The 12,500-nt window shown below is 44.0% G+C and overlaps 2 non-coding genes across 2 annotated transcripts; both read right to left on the bottom strand.

Moving 5' to 3' along the window:
• Positions 1-1,855: 1,855 nt before the first annotated feature.
• LOC139997223 (5.8S ribosomal RNA) lies at positions 1,856-2,010 on the bottom strand. Its single transcript, XR_011802655.1, has one exon. It is a non-coding gene; the product is annotated as a 5.8S ribosomal RNA (ribosomal RNA).
• Positions 2,011-4,832: 2,822 nt separating this feature from the next.
• Positions 4,833-6,756, bottom strand: LOC139997215 (small subunit ribosomal RNA). The gene has a single exon (XR_011802648.1). It is a non-coding gene; the product is annotated as a small subunit ribosomal RNA (ribosomal RNA).
• Positions 6,757-12,500: the final 5,744 nt, after the last annotated feature.

The following is a 12,500-nucleotide window of genomic DNA, read 5'->3' as shown; positions in this document are numbered from 1 at the left end:
TATCATGTTCGAGCTAAGACTCACGCAAGACACCCGTAACGATCTCCGGTTTTTAACGCCCGTCCTCTTTGTATAATATATATATATTATACGTGTTATGTATAATATATCTCCCGTAGCCGTTTCTCTCTTCTCGACGATTCCAGCGGTTCCTTGTTTTCGCCTGTTATTGCTGGCACAGAGATCGAACACGCGACATATATATAACATATCGGTTTCTTTGCTCTGTACCAACGACGAAAACGCACGGGAACTCACGCAAGTGGAAAAGCGAGCGCGAGACGTACACAACGGGGTGAATTTATTACTCGGGGACTGGACGACCGGCGATACGTTAGGATGCGCGGTCCAGCGATAGACGACGAAGAGACATGGGATGACCAACGATCTCTTTTTCTCTAATACTCGGAGCGCCGAAACGCCTTAAAGCAAAAAAAAATCACACGCGCGTACGTCGTACGTACGGCGCGTGTATACCTCGTCTCTAATCAAGTTTCGTTAGTCTTTCTCGAGCCTCGCCAAAGAGGATCGTTCTCTTCCTCTGCGCGATCTCTCCGTGCCAATGTCAGAGATTATTCTCTTTCGCACGACGACGAAAACGACTATTTTCGACGATCCGAACAACTTTGTAACGGACTCACATGCACATCTTAAAATCGGGTACAGAAACGTTGCGCAACACCGTGAGCTTTTCTCTTCTTCGTCACCCTTAAATATAGCCGATCGTAGACGCACGCTAGATCGTAACACACTTTTCGTTGATTTCCGACGAACGTGGCTTTGGGCCAGGCGCGCGGGCAGAGAGATACGCGACCGACGGGGAAAAATTCGTCCCGATACATGTACGCGTACTCTCCGATCTCCGCGCAACGCTGGGGATCATCTCCCTAAGTCATCAGCGTTCGAAGAAATCTCGTGTGTCCGTTCCCGGATCTACGGCTTTCTCTGGGTTCGCGAAGAACAGAAAAAAGCACAGAGGATGAAAAACGCAACGACGACCCATCGATGCGACGGTCCTCGTTGTCTTCTCGTCAGTCGTCTCGCGCCTGCAGAATACATCTCTGCCGCACGAACAGACGGAGTGGGTATTCGATCCCTGGGGCTGTACGAGTAAAAACATCTTGATGAAAAGACGGTTGTGTTTCTTTAAGGCACACAGTTTTTCGTTACGCCACCAAGTTTAGGTTTAGGTTTTAATATCTTGGTTCTCTTTTCTCTCCTCTCTCGACTGACTTTGTTCAAAAATATTTTTGCTTTCTCTCAGTCTCGCCAAAAATTCATTTAAGACGACGTCGGGGGCGCGGTCATTCGTGCTTATCGAAGACTAACAAAACGTAGCAGAGGCTGATACAAAAAGAAAAAAAAAATCGGCCACGAAGAAAACTCGCTCTGTGTATCTCGATAACCGCGTCGACGACGACGGTTCTCTCCGCGCTCTTTTAATTCGTATCCTTCTTCTTGCGCTTCGTCCGACTCAGAAACGTTCGTAAAACACGAACGACGGCGGGTTGTCAAGCCAAGAAGGGACAGAGAAGAGACGGAGGTAGTTTTGCGAGTCTCCCGTGAACGCGATAGATTTTTCATATATATTTGTATCGAGAGCATGCGTACGCCGGTCTCCACACGATCCAGCGACGAACGCCGACGAACGTCCAACAATCGCTCGTACGTCGCGTACGAGCCCTCGACCGCTCTTTAATTCGTATTCTTTTGCTTGGCGCTCGTCCTCCGACTCAGAAACGTTCGTTTAAAGATAAAACGAACGACGGCGGGCTGTCGACGAGGCAAGAAAGAACAGAGAGATACGGACCGAGAGCAACGATACGCAACGCAAGCAGTCTTAGGTTTACGTGAGCAACCCTCAGCCAGGCGTGGTCCAGGAATTGTATCCGTGGACCGCAATGTGCGTTCGAAATGTCGATGTTCATGTGTCCTGCAGTTCACACGTTGACGCGCAATTAGCTGCGTTCTTCATCGACCCACGAGCCAAGTGATCCACCGTTCAGGGTAATCGTTTATGCATGGATTTTTGTTTGTGTACTCAGGTTTTTGTACTCTTATTCTCGGTTCGAAAGAAGCCGATATCCGACAAACGTCCGACCAACGGGAATCGAACGCGCGGAAGTCGCCATATGATTGACGACACGAAAATACGTTCGAAAACGAAATCGGACGGACTGCGCGACGACACACGCAGCCCGCCGACCGGGCGTAAAGTGCATTATAATATATAACAACCAACGAGATCGAAGCTCCGTTCGTCAGGAAACGACGGGGATATAACACCCGATTCTGAATCCTCTGTACAGCACACGATCTCGCGAAGAAAGCGCACGGTGGCTAGCCCATGATATATATATATATGTTCGTTCCTCTCGTCCAGTTATTCGAAGCAAACAGCCGATATGCATCTCCATCGTTCGGGTAAAAAAAAATCGATGGGACGCGCACGGTCGTAGTCTTCCTCGCGCGGTCGTTTCTTCCCGATAGCCAGAAGCAGAGTTTGAAAAACTCTAGCGACGGAACGAGGCATTAGACTCTCGACAACGAGGATACAGACACGGCCGGCGGTCCCCTCTGAATCGACTTCGGTGGTTCAGGTAAAAATAAAAAAAATCGATGGGACGCGCACGGTCGTCCTTCCTCTTCCTCGCGCGCGGTCTATTCTTCCCGATAGCCAGAAGCAGAGTTTGAAAAACTCTAGCGACGGAACGAGGCATTAGACTCGCGACAACGAGGATAGAGAGACGACCGGCGGTCCCCTCTGAATCCACTTTGGTCGCTCAGGTAAAAATAAAAAAAAATTCGAAAGGGACGCGCACGGTCGTCCTTCCTCTTCCTCGCGCGGTCTTTTCTTCCCGATAGCCAGAAGCAGAGTTTGAAAAACTCTAGCGACGGAACGAGGCATTAGACTCTCGACAACGAGGATAGAGAGACGGCCGGCGGTCCCCTCCGAACGGATGGCGACAACGACGACTAAAGCGCGAAAAATCGCGACGAAAAGGAACGCATCTCCGTTCAGGTGTATGTGTGTGCGTGCGTTTAAAAAAAATTCGATGGGACTCGCAGCCATCGGCCTCGCGCGGTCGTTTCTTCCCGATAGCCAGAAGCAGAGTTTGAAAAACTCTAGCGACGGAACGAGGCATATGACTCACGACAACGAGGATATGGACAGGCGGTCCCCTCTGAACGGGTCGACGAGACGATGGTAAAAGAGACGAACCGGACGAAACTTCCGTCGATCAGGTAAAAATAAAAAAAAATTCGATGGGACGCGCACGGTCGTCGTCGTCTTCCTCGCGCGGTCGTTTCTTCCCGATAGCCAGAAGCAGAGTTTGAAAAACTCTAGCGACGGAACGAGGCATATGACTCACGACAACGAGGATAGAGAGACGGCCGGCGGTCCCCTCTGAATCGACTTCGGTGGTTCAGGTAAAAATAAAAAAAATCGATGGGACGCGCACGGTCGTCGTTCCTCTTCCTCGCGCGCGGTCTATTCTTCCCGATAGCCAGAAGCAGAGTTTGAAAAACTCTAGCGACGGAACGAGGCATTAGACTCGCGAGGATAGAGAGACGGCCGGCGGTCCCCTCTGAACCAACTTCGTCTAGTTAAGAATCGTTACTCTTTACCATCACTCGCCTTGGTATATATCTTTTCGGGCCAACATCCACGCAATGCGTTTTCGTTCTAGGTTACCCGATCCACGAGTACGAACGTACAACGTGGTTTCGTTTTGTCGAACATCGTATATCGTTCGCCGTTGAAACGAACGACAACGAAACGACATAGGAAGAACGAACGCCCTTTGGGTAGGAAGCACGTTTCGAGGAACGACGAGAGTTTGGAGAGACGCGCGAGATAGCTGGAGACGCGCAGATATAGGTATCCATGGATCTTCGAAGAGAACCTTCGAAGATATATAATTCGGTATCCTTTTTTTCTGCGGCTCGCTATTCGCGTTCTTTCGCTCTCGTCGACGACTCGTTATAGACGCTTCGTTCGATCCCAAAGAGCAGTCTTCCTTATGTCCCGTTGCTAGGAGGTGAGGCCTACGCAACGCAACTACGAAATATAGAAGAGGTGTGAGCAGTGATCTCTCCGACACGAGGCACTTTAGAGATTTTAGTTTATATATTATATTGTTCGTTCGTTGGATTTCCACGATGCAAATACGAAATACGAGATCGTGACGGCGGGTCTTTCTGTGTACGACCTCACGCAGGCGCCTCGATCGCATTTCTCATTACACGTGGTTTCCACTGTAACTTTTAGTTTTTTCGATATGTGTTCAGCTCAAGTTCCCTCACATATCGTTATTATTATTATTATTATTAATAGTAGCGGTTTCGTGTTATAGGATTCGGAGACGGCGGGTCTTTCTGTGTACGACCTCACGCAAGCGCCTCGAGAATCTTTTTAAGTTTTCCGTGTGTTATATTATTCGGAGACGGCGGGTCTTTCTGTTTACGACCTCACGCAGGCGCCTCGAGAATATTTTTAAGTTTTTCGTTTGTTATAATATTATTCGGAGACGGCGGGTCTTTCTGTGTACGACCTCACGCAGGCGCCTCGAATTATTCGTGTAAAAGTATATCTCTTCATCCCGATGATCGAGAGAGAGTGCCACACTCTTCGTATAGTTTCGTAACTGGAGCGTCTCTCACCTCCTTATTGTAAAAAATTTGGCTTTTGTCAAAGTATATAGCTTGTTAATACGTCGTATATACTTTGTGTCGATATAGGAGGAGTACGGCTCCTTACCGACGATATTATATATATTTTATTATACAGTGTTCAAGTCAAATATTCTTTGTGTTTTTGTATTTTTCGTTAATGATCCTTCCGCAGGTTCACCTACGGAAACCTTGTTACGACTTTTACTTCCTCTAAATGATCAAGTTTGGTCATCTTCCCGGTAACATCGGCAATGCTTATCACATTGGCCGCGCACCAGTCCGAAGACCTCACTAAATCATTCAATCGGTAGTAGCGACGGGCGGTGTGTACAAAGGGCAGGGACGTAATCAACGCGAGCTTATGACTCGCGCTTACTGGGAATTCCTCGTTCATGGGGAATAATTGCAAGCCCCAATCCCTAGCACGAAGGAGGTTCAGCGGGTTACCCGGGCCTTTCGGCCAGGGAAAACACGCTGATTCCTTCAGTGTAGCGCGCGTGCGGCCCAGAACATCTAAGGGCATCACAGACCTGTTATTGCTCAATCTCGTGCGGCTAGAAGCCGCCTGTTCCTCTAAGAAGATTTGTTTGTACGTTGGTAGTAAAAACCCGCCGACCGAAGCCGGGGGCCTTCGAGATACCATAATTTACGTCTATTTAGCAGGCTAGAGTCTCGTTCGTTATCGGAATTAACCAGACAAATCGCTCCACCAACTAAGAACGGCCATGCACCACCACCCACCGAATCAAGAAAGAGCTATCAATCTGTCAATCCTTCCGGTGTCCGGGCCTGGTGAGGTTTCCCGTGTTGAGTCAAATTAAGCCGCAGGCTCCACTCCTGGTGGTGCCCTTCCGTCAATTCCTTTAAGTTTCAGCTTTGCAACCATACTTCCCCCGGAACCCAAAAGCTTTGGTTTCCCGGAAGCTGCCCGCCGAGTCATCGGAGGAACTTCGGCGGATCGCTGGCTGGCATCGTTTATGGTTAGAACTAGGGCGGTATCTGATCGCCTTCGAACCTCTAACTTTCGTTCTTGATTAATGAAAACATTTTTGGCAAATGCTTTCGCTTCTGTCCGTCTTGCGACGATCCAAGAATTTCACCTCTAACGTCGCAATACGAATGCCCCCATCTGTCCCTATTAATCATTACCTCGGGGCTCCGAAAACCAACAAAATAGAACCGAGGTCCTATTCCATTATTCCATGCACACAGTATTCAGGCGAAGGTAGCCTGCTTTAAGCACTCTAATTTGTTCAAAGTAAACGTATCGGCCCACCTCGACACTCAGTGAAGAGCACCGCGATGGGATATTAGTTGGACCGCCCCGCGAGGAGCTAAGCCCACCGATAGGACGTACCACATAATGCCAGTTAAACACCGCGAGCGGTGAACCGACACTGTGACACACAGATTCAACTACGAGCTTTTTAACCGCAACAACTTTAATATACGCTATTGGAGCTGGAATTACCGCGGCTGCTGGCACCAGACTTGCCCTCCAATTGGTCCTCGTTAAAGGATTTAAAGTGTACTCATTCCGATTACGGGGCCTCGGATGAGTCCCGTATCGTTATTTTTCGTCACTACCTCCCCGTGCCGGGAGTGGGTAATTTGCGCGCCTGCTGCCTTCCTTGGATGTGGTAGCTGTTTCTCAGGCTCCCTCTCCGGAATCGAACCCTGATTCCCCGTTACCCGTTACAACCATGGTAGGCGCAGAACCTACCATCGACAGTTGATAAGGCAGACATTTGAAAGATGCGTCGCCGGTGCTAGATGACCATGCGATCAGCACAAAGTTATTCAGAGTCACCAAAACAAACGATGGACGAACGGACGAGCCATCCGCCACCGATTGGTTTTGATCTAATAAAAGCATTCGTACCATCTCTGGTACGAATCTGTTTGCATGTATTAGCTCTAGAATTACCACAGTTATCCAAGTAAGTTTAAGTATGATCTAAGAAACCATAACTGATTTAATGAGCCATTCGCGGTTTCACCTTAATGCGGCATGTACTGAGACATGCATGGCTTAATCTTTGAGACAAGCATATGACTACTGGCAGGATCAACCAGGGAACTTTGTATTTTATATATATATTAGAGTCAAAAGACTCTCTTTTTAAAATAGCCTCAGAGTGTCGTAGGTGGGTCCGTAACACCGTACGACGAGACTTTTCGTTCTTAGTGAACGTTCGACGACACCCTTTTAATTCCCGTTGTAACGTCGAACGCCACTACTCTCTCTCATTTCGCCACTCTCTCTTTACTTTCTTTCGTTCGTTTGATTGTTTGTGTGGAATATTTTAAGATCATTCTGTTCATAGGATCATTCTGTAAGAATGGTTTGTTGGTTGAACGAATATGCCTTAGCGGTAAAAAGCACGTAAACTGCATGCTGAACGTACCGTCCTCGTAAGAAACATATTCGTTCGTTCTTTTGATATTCTCCAATCAGAAAGAACGCACTTCCTAAAAGGTAGTACGCTCCCCATTAGCCTTTCGTATGTTTAAAACGTACTGCGTACGCTATAACATAAGTTTTGGAACGGTCTCTGCCGAACCAGCATGAATTGATACTCAGTTAGTAACAAGCACACTGCCCTAACTTTTTTTAAAGTTAGTGCGAGCATACAGGATCCAGCTTCCCGACTAAGGGGAACCTTGCCACGTTATTTGGTCATTACGTCCAGGACAGCGACCCGCGGCGCAGCAGTGTAGAGAAAGAGTCGATACGAGAACGAAGGAACAGTCGAGAAATAGTAAAAAAGTTCACTAAGACTCGAGGAGCGGTGACTGAATTCTCAACCGAGGCCGTAGAATAGCCACGCGCTCGACGCTGTTCCGTCCGGACCGTCCGACTCGACGTGTCTCTTATAGATACCAAAGCGCCGGCCGGACGGTCGGCGCCGGCCGGGCCAGCGGCCGGGCGCTTACCATGTAAAACCTCCGTTAGAGCGTACCGTCGGACTTAGTCTCTGAAACGCTCGACCACTTTTTTCGAATAAACTACCCTTAGAAAACATCCTATCGTCGAGATATTTTAACGCACCGCTTATTTTAATATTTCAAACGAGTTTTTATCGAAAAATTTAATTTTTTTTTTTTTTTAAAAATCGCATCAGTAAACCACCTCTTTTAACGAATACGGACAAAAACCACGTTCTTAATCGATTAGAACACGTTAAAACAACGAGAAATATGCAAAAAAATATATACCTTGCAACGTTAATTAACGAAAAAATTAAACAAATATCGCAGTCGTGTCAGTTCGACGGACACTAATTTTTTAAAAAATTCGAAAAAAACGTTTAATCCAGTTGTATTTAATAGAGATATAACCGTTTCTGCAAAAATATTTATACCTTATAACGCTTTTTAACGAAATAACTCGAAATAAGCTTTTCGGACTTTTCCGCCGGCCGAAATTTTTCTAAGTCCCAACGTACCGTCGGACTTAGTCTCTGAAACGCTCGACCACTTTGTTCCAATAAAGTACCCTTATAAAACGTCCTATCGTCGAGATATTTTAACGCACCGCTTATTTTAATATTTTAAACAAGTTTTTATCGAAAAATTTAATTTTTTTTTTTTTTTTAAAATCGCATCAGTAAACCACCTCTTTTAACGAATACGGACAAAAACCACGTTCTTAATCGATTAGAACACGTTGAAACAACGAGAAATATGCAAAAAAATATATACCTTGCAACGTTAATTAACGAAATAATTAAACAAATATCGCAGTCGTGTCAGTTCGTCGAACACAAATTTTTTAAAAAATTCGAAAAAACGTTTAATCCAGTTGTATTTAATAGAGATATAACCGTTTCCGCAAAAATATTTATACCTTATAACGCTTTTTAACGAAATAACTCGAAATAAGTATTTCGGACTTTTCCGCCGGCCGAAATTTTTCTAAGTCCCAACGTACCGGTCCAGAATGAGACAAAGTTCCAAAGGCCCGGTCGTATCCGTCCGTTTTTTTTTAACCTTCCACGGACGAAATAAACGTTTAATCCCGACGTAAAATACAATAATATAGCGATTTATATAAAAATATTCATACCTCATAACGCTTTTTAACGAAATAACTCGAAAAAACTTTTCGGTCCGAAATTTTTCTAAGTCCCTACGTACCGGTCGAGAATGCGACTAAGTTCCAACGTCCCGGGCGCGATCGTACTTTTTTTATATAACTTTCCAGCGACGAAATAAACGCTTAATCCCGACGTAAAAAGTCATTTTAAAGCGATTTATGCAAGAATATTCGTACCTTATAACGCTTTTTAACGAAATAACTCGAAAAAACCTTTCGAATAAAAAATTTTTTTTTAACGTTTTCGGGACCAAATAAACGTTTAATCCCGACGTAAAATACAATAATATAGCGATTTATATAAAAATATTCATACCTCATAACGCTTTTTAACGAAATAACTCGAAAAAACTTTTCGGTCCGAAATTTTTCTAAGTCCCTACGTACCGGTGGAGAGTATGACCAAGTCCGACGGGCCGAGTCGCGTCGGTCCACTATTTTTTTTTAACGTTTTCGGGACGAAATAAACGTTTAATCCCGACGTAAAATATAATAATATAGCGATTTATATAAAAATATTCATACCTTATAACACTTTTAAGCGAAATAACTCGAAAAAACTTTTCGGTCGAAAATTTTTCTAAGTCCCTACGTACCGGTCGAGAATGCGACTAAGTTCCAACGTCCCGGGCGCGATCGTACTTTTTTTATATAACATTTCAGCGACGAAATAAACCCTTAATCCCGATGTAAAAGGTCCTTTTAAAGCGATTTATGCACAAATATTGCCACCTTATAACGCTTTTAAGCGAAATAATTCAAAAAAACCTTTCGAATAAAAAATTTTTTTTTAACGTTTTCGGGACGAAATAAACGTTTAATCCCGACGTAAAATATAATAATACAACGATTTATATAAAAATATTCATACCTTATAACACTTTTAAGCGAAATAACTCGAAAAAACTTTTCGGTCGAAAATTTTTCTAAGTCCCTACGTACCGGTGGAGAGTATGACCAAGTCCGACGGGCCGAGTCGCGTCGGTCCACTATTTTTTTTTAACGTTTTCAGGACCAAATAAACGTTTAATCCCGACGTAAAATACAATAATATAGCGATTTATATAAAAATATTCATACCTCATAACGCTTTTTAACGAAATAACTCGAAAAAACTTTTCGGTCGAAAATTTTTCTAAGTCCCAACGTACCGGTCGAGAATGCGACTAAGTTCCAACGTCCCGGGCGCGATCGTACTTTTTTTATATAACATTTCAGCGACGAAATAAACCCTTAATCCCGATGTAAAAGGTCCTTTTAAAGCGATTTATGCACAAATATTGCCACCTTATAACGCTTTTAAGCGAAATAATTCAAAAAAACCTTTCGAATAAAAAATTTTTTTTTAACGTTTTCGGGACGAAATAAACGTTTAATCCCGACGTAAAATATAATAATACAACGATTTATATAAAAATATTCATACCTTATAACACTTTTAAGCGAAATAACTCGAAAAAACTTTTCGGTCGAAAATTTTTCTAAGTCCCTACGTACCGGTGGAGAGTATGACCAAGTCCGACGGGCCGAGTCGCGTCGGTCCACTATTTTTTTTTAACGTTTTCAGGACCAAATAAACGTTTAATCCCGACGTAAAATACAATAATATAGCGATTTATATAAAAATATTCATACCTCATAACGCTTTTTAACGAAATAACTCGAAAAAACTTTTCGGTCGAAAATTTTTCTAAGTCCCAACGTACCGGTCGAGAATGCGACTAAGTTCCAACGTCCCGGGCGCGATCGTACTTTTTTTATATAACATTTCAGCGACGAAATACACCCTTAATCCCGATGTAAAAGGTCCTTTTAAAGCGATTTATGCACAAATATTGCCACCTTATAACGCTTTTAAGCGAAATAATTCAAAAAAACCTTTCGAATAAAAAATTTTTTTTTAACGTTTTCGGGACCAAATAAACGTTTAATCCCGACGTAGAAATACATAATATTCCCATTTATATAAAAATATTCATACCTTATAACACTTTTAAGCGAAATAACTCGAAAAACCTTTTCGGTCCGGAATTTTTCTAAGTCCCTACGTACCGGCCGGGGGATCGACGAAGTGCCAACCTCCCGGTCATGTCGGTCCGGAGGGGGCAATTTTTTAAAAAAATAAAACGAAATCGTTACGTTCGACTAGAATTCGTCGAACCATAACGATTTCTATAAAAATATTCACACCTTACAACGCTTTTAAGCGAGATAACTCGAAATAACTTTTCGGTCGAAAATTTTTCTAAGTCCCTACGTACCGCTCGAGAATGCGACTAAGTTCCAACGTCTCGGGCGCGATCGTAAATTTTTTACGGCACCTTTCGGGGACGAAATAAACCCTTAATCCCGATGCAAAACGTCATTCTAAAGCGATTTATGCAAGAATATTCGTACCTTATAACGCTTTTAAGCGAAAAAATTCGAAAAAACTGTTCGATTTAAAATTTTTTTTAAAAGTTCTCGGGACGAAATAAACGCTTAATCCCGACGTAGAAATACATAATATTGCCATTTATATAAAAATATTCATACCTCGTAACGCTTTTTAGCGAGATAACTCGAAATAACTTTTTGGACCGGAATTTTTCTAAGTCCCTACGTCCCGGCCGGGGGATCGACGAAGTGCCAACCTCCCGGTCATGTCGGTCCGGAGGGGGCAATTTTTTAAAAAAATAAAACGAAATCGTTACGTTCGACTAGAATTCGTCGAACCATAACGATTTCTATAAAAATATTCATACCTCGTAACGCTTTTAAGCGAAATAACTCGAAATAACGTTTCGGTCCGAAATTTTTCTAAGTCCCTACGTACCGCTCGAGAATGAGACTAAGTTCCAACGTCCCGGGCGCGATCGTAAATTTTTTACGGCACCTTTCGGGGACGAAATAAACCCTTAATCCCGATGCAAAACGTCATTTTAAAGCGATTTATGCAAGAATATTCGCACCTTATAACGCTTTTAAGCGAAAAAATTCGAAAAAACCTTTCGAATAAAAATTTTTTTTTAACGTTTTCGGGACGAAATAAACGCTTAATCCCGACGTAGGAATACATGATATTCCCATTTATGTAAAAATATATACGCATCACAACGCTTTTAAGCGAAATAACTCGAAATAACCGTTCGGTACGAAAATTTTTCAAAGTCAGACGGGCTCTCGAGCGTTGCTCGCTCGCTGCGCTCGCTCGAAAAAAAAACTAGCCCAACCCAAAACCAATCCCTTTTTCGCGTTCGTTCCTCGATTTCTCTTGAAATCGGAGAAACTCGCGGGATCGGTTTTGGGTTGGGCTAGTATAAGTTCGAGCGAGCGCAGCGAGCGAGCAACGATCGCGACCGTTACTTCGTACGTCCACGGTATATTTTCGTTACGTTAATTTTTCGTTACTTTCGTCTCGTTTCTTGGATCGATCGAGAGCGGTTTGGTCGATGGTGAAAGAAGGAAAAAACGAGAGAACGAAAAGTAAAAGAGGAGCGAGCGCGCGTCTCGCCCTTGCGAATATCGTCGTCGTATTTTCGTACGTACGTACGTACCTTAAGAATATCGTACGTACCCCGGCGCTGACCCGCGATGCGGGGGGTTGGGGGGGGGAGTGGCGCCCGGGCACGCCCTCGAGACGATATCTCCATTGGATTTAAAGGAAAAAAAAATCGCTACGTACGACCATCGTTCGCATCGACGGCCGTACGTAGCGAAATTGTGTTTGGAATTAAATTGTCGA

This window comes from Bombus fervidus, unplaced genomic scaffold (assembly GCF_041682495.2).
Source record: "Bombus fervidus isolate BK054 unplaced genomic scaffold, iyBomFerv1 scaffold0040, whole genome shotgun sequence".
NCBI lineage: Eukaryota > Metazoa > Arthropoda > Insecta > Hymenoptera > Apidae > Bombus > Bombus fervidus.
Note: the sequence above shows the minus strand (reverse complement) of the source record. Positions and strands in the feature narration are given on the sequence as shown.